Source organism: Sinohyriopsis cumingii, chromosome 3 (genome assembly GCF_028554795.1).
Source record: "Sinohyriopsis cumingii isolate HCF-2022 chromosome 3, ASM2855479v2, whole genome shotgun sequence".
Taxonomy (NCBI): domain Eukaryota; kingdom Metazoa; phylum Mollusca; class Bivalvia; order Unionida; family Unionidae; genus Sinohyriopsis; species Sinohyriopsis cumingii.
In genome coordinates, this window is record NC_142963.1 from 52,399,062 (window position 1) to 52,408,356 (window position 9,295).

A 9,295-nucleotide genomic window follows, 5' to 3' on the forward strand; every position below is an offset into this window, starting at 1 on the left:
GAATAGACCAGAAAGAAAACGTAAGTGTCTCTTAGTCTTGACATTCTAAAATAAGGATGACGTGTTTGGTTTTTTACTCACACTTTATGAAATTGTACTCTTTCACCTATCTCTATCCCTCTGGAACATGTTTTAGTTAGAACTGAAATGAAAGGATGTTTTCCTTCACGCACGCTCTTTAGGCATGCAAGTCGGTAAACAATAGTCAGTCTATTCATCCATCATTTTGTGTCTTGATGTTTCCTAAATCACACACTGATGCCATAAAATAACGGGTTAAATGGGTTTTGTAGTGTTGGGGGTGGGGTGGGGTGTAGGTGCTTGGCAGAGTTGGTCATTGCAGGTGAGGGTTTAGGCGCTTTCAAAAAACTTTTTCTTCTTCACTCTGTGTTAATGGAATATAATGGGTTATTTTCTTCATTCTATGTTGATAGTATATATAAAGGGTTATTTCTTCACTCCGTGTGGATAGTGTATAATGCTTTTCTGCTTCCCTCTGTGTGGTTAGTATATTATGGCTTTTTTCCTCTTCCCTCTTTGAGGATAGCGTATATTGGGTTATTTATTTCTTCTTCCCTCTGCGTAGATTGTAGATATGGGGATTTTTATTTTACATCTCACCTCCGTGTGGATAGTAGGTATGGGATTTGTATTCTTCCTCTTCCATGTGTAGATAGTATATTTGGGGTTAGTATTATCTCCCTTCTGTGTGGATAGTATATTTGGGGTTTGTTTTTTTCCTCTTCCCTGTGTGTGTGTGTGTGTGTGTGTATTCGCGTACGTTATGTAAATCGTATATTTGGTTGTTTTTTTCTTCTTCCTCCCGAGTGTAGATGGTATATTTGGGGTTTGTCCGCGTTAGCGACGTTGTGTGGATAGTATATTTGGGAATTGTATGCGTTCGGGTACGTTTGTATGGATAGTATATTTGGTTTTGTTTTCCCTCCCTTCCGTGTGGATAGTATATTTTGAGTTTGTATGCGTTAGCAACGTTATGTGGATAGTATATTTGGGGTTTGTATGCGTTCGCGTACGTTTGTGTGGATAGTATATTTGGTGTTTGTATGCGTTAGCGACGTTGTGTGGATAGAATATTTGGGGTTTGTACGCGTTAGCGACGTTGTGTGGATAGTATATTTGGGGTTTGTATGCGTTCGCGTACGTTTGTGTGGATAGTATATTTGGGGTTTGTATGCGTTAGAGACGTTGTGTAGATAGTATATTTGGGGTTTGTATGCGTTCGCGTACGTTTGTGTGTATAGTATATTTGCGGTTTGTATGCGTTCGCGTACGTTTGTGTGAATAGTATATTTGGGGTTTGCACGCGTTAGCGACGTTGTGTGGATAGTATATTTGGGGTTTGTATGCGTTAGCGACGTTGTTGGATAGTATATTTGGGGTTTGTATGCGTTCGCGTACGTTTGTGTGGATAGTATATTTGGGGTTTGTATGCGTTAGCGACGTTGTGTGGATAGAATATTTGGGGTTTGTACGCGTTAGCGACGTTGTGTGGATAGTATATTTGGGGTTTGTATGCGTTCGCGTACGTTTATGTGGATAGTATATTTGCGGTTTGTATGTGTTCGCGTACGTTTGTGTGAATAGTATATTTGGGGCTTGTACACGTTAGCGACGTTGTGTGGATAGTATATTTGGGGTTTGTATGCGTTAGCGACGTTGTGTGGATAGTATATTTGGGGTTTGTATGCGTTCGCGTACGTTTGTATGTATAGTATATTTGGGGTTTGTATGCGTTAGCGAGGTTGTGTGGATAGAATATTTGGGGTTTGTATGCGTTAGCTTACGTTTGGATACTTTATTTTAATTTTGGTTTTATTCTTCGATCTGTTGTGTGTTTGTGTGTGTGTGTGTGTGTGTTTGTGTAAGAACGTCTGGATAGTATATTTGTTGGGTTTTTCCTCTTCCCTGTGTGAATAGTATATCTTGGGTTTGTTTTTTCTTCTTCCCTCTGTGGTGTGTGTGTGTGTGTGTGTATTGGTCTCTGTTTGTCCCTATAAAACTCCCTTTATCCCTATCAAATACATTCTACCTACCTATTTACAGTAGCACGTATTCAGGTCAGCCACTTGCAACACTGTTGCCATTTATCCCCTAGTTTCCAGTACAGTGACGTCACTGACGCTGGAAATTTTGATACTATAAATATGGACTTGGGGTTTTCCACAGGTTGTAGCTGTACATATGTACTAGAGTTCATAAACAGGAACGTCACTCAAGCTGAGGCTATAAAAAGATAGTGGGGTTTTCCAAAGGAATAACCCACAAGTTGTAGTATAAATAGATAGTGGGATTTCATATGAATTTTAGCTGATTATAGCTATAAATAGATACATGGGTGTTTATCCACGATCGTCACACAAGTTGATATTGTAAGTAGTTACTAATTTTATCCATTTTAGTCTAAACCATTGTAACTTAATTTTCGGGGATATGTTTATTTTCCTTTAAATTCTCGGACAATTTCGTCATTTTAGCGTTACTTTTAGTCACATCCATTTTTGTCGTTGAGCACTTCCTTGATTATAGCTATTTATAGCATCATTACAATTATGCAAATCTTTGAACACCCCAGCAAGATTTCAGGTCTTGGTAATGCTTTATATATAAATCTCACGCTTGTACTAGTGCATGTATGTCTCTGTCTCTGTTGTGTTTGACCCTCTACCATCATTGTCCCTAGACAATCCCACCATGTTCAATTCCCCTTGACGCTATACAGACCCACCATGTTCAATTTCTATGTTAAATTCCCCAAGTCCCTAGACAGATCCACACTCTATTCCCATGTTCAATTCCCCTTGTCCCTAGAGTGACCCAGCAATTTTTCCCATGCTCAATTTCCCTTGACGCTATACAGTCCCACCCTGTTTAAATTCCCTTGACGCTATACAGTCCCATATTCCCATGTTCAATTCCCCTTGACGCTCAACAGTCCCAAAATCTATTTCTCATATTAATTTCCCTTGACGCTAAACAGTCCCAGGGTTTTTCGTCCATATTAAATTTACATAGACGCTAAACAGTCCCAGGGTGGTTAATGTTAAATTTCCATTGACGCTAAACAGTCCCAGGGGGTTCTGTAATGCTAATTCCCACTGACGCTGAATCGTCCCCTATTACTACTCACATACCATTAAATAGCGAGTATGCACTTTATTTGGATTCTTATGCATTCATATTCGTGGCTTTGGAAGGCTCTGTAACTATGGGTTTTGGTCTGTTCGAGACACAGAGGCACTTTAATAGTTAAGAATATTAGTCAATGGACAGAAGGCTAGTGGTCCACATCTGTAACAAAATAAAGTAAGGGAAGACTCGACTCCTCGTCACTCTCAACAGACCTCGTTCAATTCATGAGTTATTGGGGAAATTTAGACATCTGTTGGCCAACTTCGAATACCGGTTAAGTAGCTGGGCAGTCAGTCGAAACACCCCAAACCATTCCAAAACATAGAATCACCAAAACCCCTATCGTTACATTGATAAAGAATTGAAATAAAAATACTTCTTTATTTATATAAATTACTGGAATTGTCTGAAAAACTTCAAAGTTCTTTGAAACAGATTTACATAGAAGTACACATATAGATTTAAACGTAGAAAGAAAATACAAAACAAAATTATAATAAAACTACCATTAAACTAATACAAACAAACAAGAGAATGTCTTCTTTTTTAGTGTCTTTATGTTGCAAGATAGTACAAACACACCAACAATCATTCAGTTTCTTAACTTACAATTCGGCCCCTCATCACGACGCATTGCATCAATCCATTTTCTACGAAACTCCATCTTCTTCACTGATGGAATATAGTAGAAGCTTAAATCTATGTGAATTCTAGTATTACCGTTGCACAACGGACCATAACAATATTCATCACGATTCTTTCCTTTGCCAGTATCAGTTGTAGCAGCCATGGTTGTGAGGTAAAACGAAGTTGGTGCCTAGCTTAGCTTCGTTTTGGATTCGATGTCCTAGGATCACATGAATACATGAATTCATTCTGAGAATGGTCTTTACTGTTAGTGATCCTTGCCAGAGATCAGTGATTGTTTCTTTGTTGTTTTTTTTTTTTTTTTTTTTTTTTTTTGTTTTTTTTTTGTGTGTATGTATAGGTACTAGTTATGTTGCATTGTTGTATTTCGTGTTTGTAACCAATATCATAGTGTTGGTGTCTCGGATTGGCTTTAAATCAAGTTCTTCAGTTTTCTCTCATGGTTTTTATTGGATATGGAAGAAAAAAATAGTTATGAGCATGTTGCTGAGTGGCCTTTATGGTAAAAGACAAAGTGTTCCATTTTAGAGTGGAAATAACCTGGCGTGTTGAGAGTGGCAGAATGGCAAGTCTAAGGAATACCCAATCTGATTAAAATCAGATATCCACTGTTCTACGTGAAAATCTGACAGCGACCGCGTAAGGGTCGTATTCTGATGACATATGTTTTTGCCATAATCGCTAATTTTATAAGCCAGTGAGAAGAAGTATTATGTTCGCGTTTGGGAGACTGTGCGGTATAGCCGAAAAACATTGGTGTGTGCCTATCGATTTCATTCATTTTGAACTTTCTTAAAGCTGCATTTCCATTGGCTAACGCAAAGGTCACCAGAACATGGCCCCTAAGCGGTCGCTGTAAGATCTTCATCCAGTATAGTGGCGAACTGATTTTTTTTTTTAATTTATCAGATTGAAGCAATACCAGCCTCGGGGGGACTAATGATTCCCACCGCTCCCCTCAAAGTCGCCTTTACATTCACTCCAAAGAAACAATATAAACAAGGAAAGAAATATAAAAAATTAATTTGAAGTTTATATATGCATGTTGTGCGTTTTATTCGGTACGCTCGCAGTTGTTAGTTTAGACAATGTGTTTGGGTTTCCGGTTTTTATGTGTTGTTGTGCAAAATACTATTAAATTCATTGTGCAAAATACTATTAAATTCATTTTTTTCCGGATATTGCAAGTTGACCCATACCACCTCGTGTTAGTCAATAGCATCAGCATCCCACCTTCATTATAATCTGCCTCGACGGGTCTAAACCATGTCCCACGTGTGTGGAATTGTTTATTGTCGGTTATATGCGACACGTTGTGATATGTTTATTGTGTTGTTTGGCTATGTAAGTGTCTGCGATATGACTTTATTTACTTTAGTATTTTAATATTCTATTAGTAGTTCCCGTCTTTGTGTCGATGTCATGGTGGCCATATATTATGACTCGCAGAATTCAGTTTCTGTTGAGCCGTTCATATTTGACCACACAGCTTACACTATTTTTCATGGTTTCGCCATATAAAATTTTATCCTGTACATGGCTCGTATACAATAAGAACTTGACACTTCATGTTCCTATTTTATCCATAATTTTCTTTATAACCGTGTCTCATTTTCAGTTCTTTACAATCTATGATCAAATGTTTCTTGGAGTATACTCCACGTTTACATAACGGGCCATCTTAGCTAGCCATGGTTCCGATATGATAATCCTGTAGATAGGGTTATCACATCGGAACCTTGGCTAGCGAAGATGATAAAGGGCATACTGATATTCTAATTAGGATATGCCATCAAAAGGCTTCTACCACTGTGATCAACACGTCACGATGGCAACGCCTTGGGCACCGCGCTTTCAGGAAATCAACTCCATGATGCAATTTGTTTGCTTAGGGGCCTCGCTCATCGCTTGCTGTCTTGGGCCCCGCATGCAGGTATTTATAAGTAAGAACCTGCATGGTCGTGTATCTGACTACTCACCAAGTTTTTCCATACTTTTTCCAAAGTTACTTTTAAGTTTGTTTTCTGTTTTAAAATGTGTGTGTTCGTGTGTGTGTGTGTGTGTGTGCTATTTGGATTTTTAAAAATATTTCAGTCACATTGCTACGATGTCTGCAGTGTGGCATAATAATTCCAAAAATGAAGTACAGTAAGTTTATATACCACTCACGAGAACGAAACAAAACAACAACAACAACAAAAACCAAATTAGCCCGCCCCCCCCCCCCCCCCCGCAACAAAACAAACCAAATACACAAAACACATAAACAGCTACAAAACAATACGGATGTTTAATTTTTCAAATCACATAAATATTAACATAGGTACATCAACAATAAATGGGTATATATAAAAACGATCAAAGGGGCAGTCGAAACAAGTTAGTGGACATAATGCGTTATGTAAACAAATACGTGTGGATTGACTCATAAGTAGGTTTCAAATAATTAACAGATGCCACTGAATTTCTACAATTGATCATTTGTCATTATCAACGGCACCAAAAGTTTCCAGTCACAAAAACATAATAATATCAGGCATGTATGTAGACTGATACACAGGGCTATGGTCTTAAAATTGACCGGATGAATACCATGAAAAGAACCCGACAAACTCATGACTGCAGTGTTAGTGTTTGAGACGATAATTACAGTATTTACCAAGCAATTTTTTCGATTTCAGTTTAACCGTAATTCCAGTAAGTTGCACGTAAGTTGCCGTTAGTATTCATTCGGTTAGTCTTGGTTTTAATCTTGGACCGATTGGTAAATTTAGAACAATCTCTATACTACGCTGTGAATAATATACTCGTTTTTAATGTATAAATAAAGACCTAATAAATAAGTGAGAGATGGTTCAACGGAGAGCTGCTAGATTTGTTTTTTTTTTTATAATAAATATATTATTTTTATCTCATCGCCGCTACGGTAGCTGGATTGGTCTGAGTATGAAGGGACGAAAACGTACGCTGATACTTTAAAAAAAAACAACTTATTTTTGCCCTCTTTACTGTTCTGACTGACCTATCACTTTCGTCTTTATTTTATCTTTGACGAAGCACCATCTGTTGGTTAATCGTCAAGTGTGACTGCGTCAACATATTGATAAATAGAGACATAGATAGTCATTACTTATCTTTCCGTCCAAGGTGAAATCCATGATTATGTTGTAGAGATGAAAGCTTAAACTGTTTATAACAACGGCTCGTTGGTCTAGGGGTATGATTCTCGTTTTGGGTACGAGAGGTCCCGGGTTCAAATCCCGGACGAGCCCTGTATATTTTTATTCTTTTCTTTCGTTTATCATTTTTGTAACAACCATTATTTCTTTTAAGTATTATATATTTTATGTCTTTTTATATTTAAGCAATGTTCAGCTTTTCATGCACGGGATTTTATATTTCCTGTTGCAAGAAGTAGTCGCCTATTTATCACTTCTGGATACTTATATAAACGATAGCAAAATAAACACAATCTTCTTGTTTTATTTGATTGAACGAACAATTAATTAAATAATTAATGAATAACTTCAGTAACAATTTCGTAAGCCTAGTGTTGGTATATTAAACGGGTCCACGTGCATATTAGTTTCATACAAACTGGAAAACAGAAAGAAAACCAAATATATGGAATTGTCAATCAAAATTGATTGGAAAATCACTGTACAAATTCCGCGAGAAATAGTTAAAGGGAAAATCTTTACATACTTCCGTCAAAATCTTTGGAAGTGGTCAACCAGGAGGGGTCATTAACTTGGAGGAAATTTATAAACCTTTTTGCTTTAACAAAAATTCCATATATTTGGTTTTCCTTCTGTTTTCCAGTTTTTATGAAACTAATATGCACGTAGACCCTTTTAATTTACCAACTCTGTTAATGAAGTTATGCATTTACTATTTAATGTACGTTCATTCAAATAAAACAACAAGATATTGTTTCTATTGCTATCGTTTTTATAAGTGTCCGGAAGTGAGAAATAGGCGACTACTTCTTGCAACAGGAAATATAAAATCCCGTGCATGAAAAGCTGAACATTGCTTAAATATAAAAGAATAAAAAATATATAGTACTGGTTACAAAAATGGTAATATATTAATTGCATATCACACACTTCCAGCAAATAAACGAAACAAAAGAAAAGAATAAAAATGTACAGGGCTCGTCCGGGATTTGAACCCGGGACCTCTCGTACCCAAAACGAGAATCATACCCCTAGACCAACGAGCCGTTGTTATGAAATAACTGAAGCTTTTATTCATAATAGAAAATCAGGGATTTCACCTCGACGGAAAGGTAAATTTCAAACATCTGTCTGTATATCTGTCAATATGTTGACGCAGTCACACTCGGCGATTAAGCAACGGATGGTGCGTGATCAAAGATAAAGTAAAGACGGAAGTGATAGGTCAGTCAGAAGAGTAACGAGTGTGTGTGATTTCGATTTTTAACGTAGCTTTAACAATTTTTCAGTCATATCGCTACAGTACGATGTCTGCATTATGGCAGTTTTTAGTGACGTCTAGCAGACAGGGTCTCGTATCATTGCTTACAATCGACCAGTCATACATGTACTATATAATAAATACAAGGGAGGACACTTCTCTCCTTTCTCGCGCGACCCATTTAAGAATAAACGCTGTTATTTCAAGCCACATTTCGCGTAGCGTAATAAATTTGGTACCGATATTTAGCTCAGGCATTCGACTGTGTATCCCTGTCAAAAGTTTGACTAAATATCATACCTTTAAGGAATGCCAAATCATTTTCCCACGGTACGGCTCGATATGTACCTGATCGCGCCTGCTTAATATTCAAGAACAACGCGCTGAATGGAATACTGCACTCTCATTGGCCAACCGAAAATAACGCATGATGGCTTAGATTTTTAATTTTAATTTTTTGATTGGCTGAAATACATTGACATATGGCGGGTGTTTTCACTGGGATCGTAGTGTTGCTGATGCTGGCACGTGTTTGCATGATGGAAGATATCGTATACGCCGCAATTTCAGGTCACAATATCATCATATTAGGGCAGGCTGGCACTGGTAAAAGCTTCCTAGTTAACAATTTAAGCAAACGACTGAAAGAAATGGGAAAAACAGTTTACTTGACAGCCGGTACAGGTATAGCTGCCTCTCAGTTGCACGGAATGACATAGTCCTACCTGTAAGACCCGACGCTGATATTTATGTTGTGGGCACCTCAACAAAATCAAAATGTGCTATGTCTTACATGTAGGACTAGGAATGACAATACACAAGTTTTCGGGCCTTCAGAACGGTCGTTTCCCCGATGATTTTTTTGATAGATAAGATTAAAAATGATGATGATATGATAGATATTAAAAGAAGGATTATGAATGTTGACACTCTTTTTATTGATGAAATCTCCATGCTATCTCTGAAATTCTTTCTGCAAATAGAAAAGGTGTTCAGAACAGTACAGGAAAGCAATTTCCCATTTGGTGGCATTCAGATCATTGTTTGTGATGATTTC

At 37.4% G+C, this 9,295-nt stretch overlaps 2 non-coding genes across 2 annotated transcripts; one reads left to right on the forward strand and one right to left on the reverse strand.

The window, feature by feature from the left end:
- The first annotated feature begins 6,998 nt into the window (after positions 1-6,998).
- Trnap-ugg (transfer RNA proline (anticodon UGG)) lies at positions 6,999-7,070 on the forward strand. Its single transcript has one exon. It is a non-coding gene; the product is annotated as a tRNA-Pro (tRNA).
- An 881-nt stretch (positions 7,071-7,951) lies between these two features.
- On the reverse strand, positions 7,952-8,023 carry Trnap-ugg (transfer RNA proline (anticodon UGG)). Its single transcript has one exon. It is a non-coding gene; the product is annotated as a tRNA-Pro (tRNA).
- Positions 8,024-9,295: the final 1,272 nt, after the last annotated feature.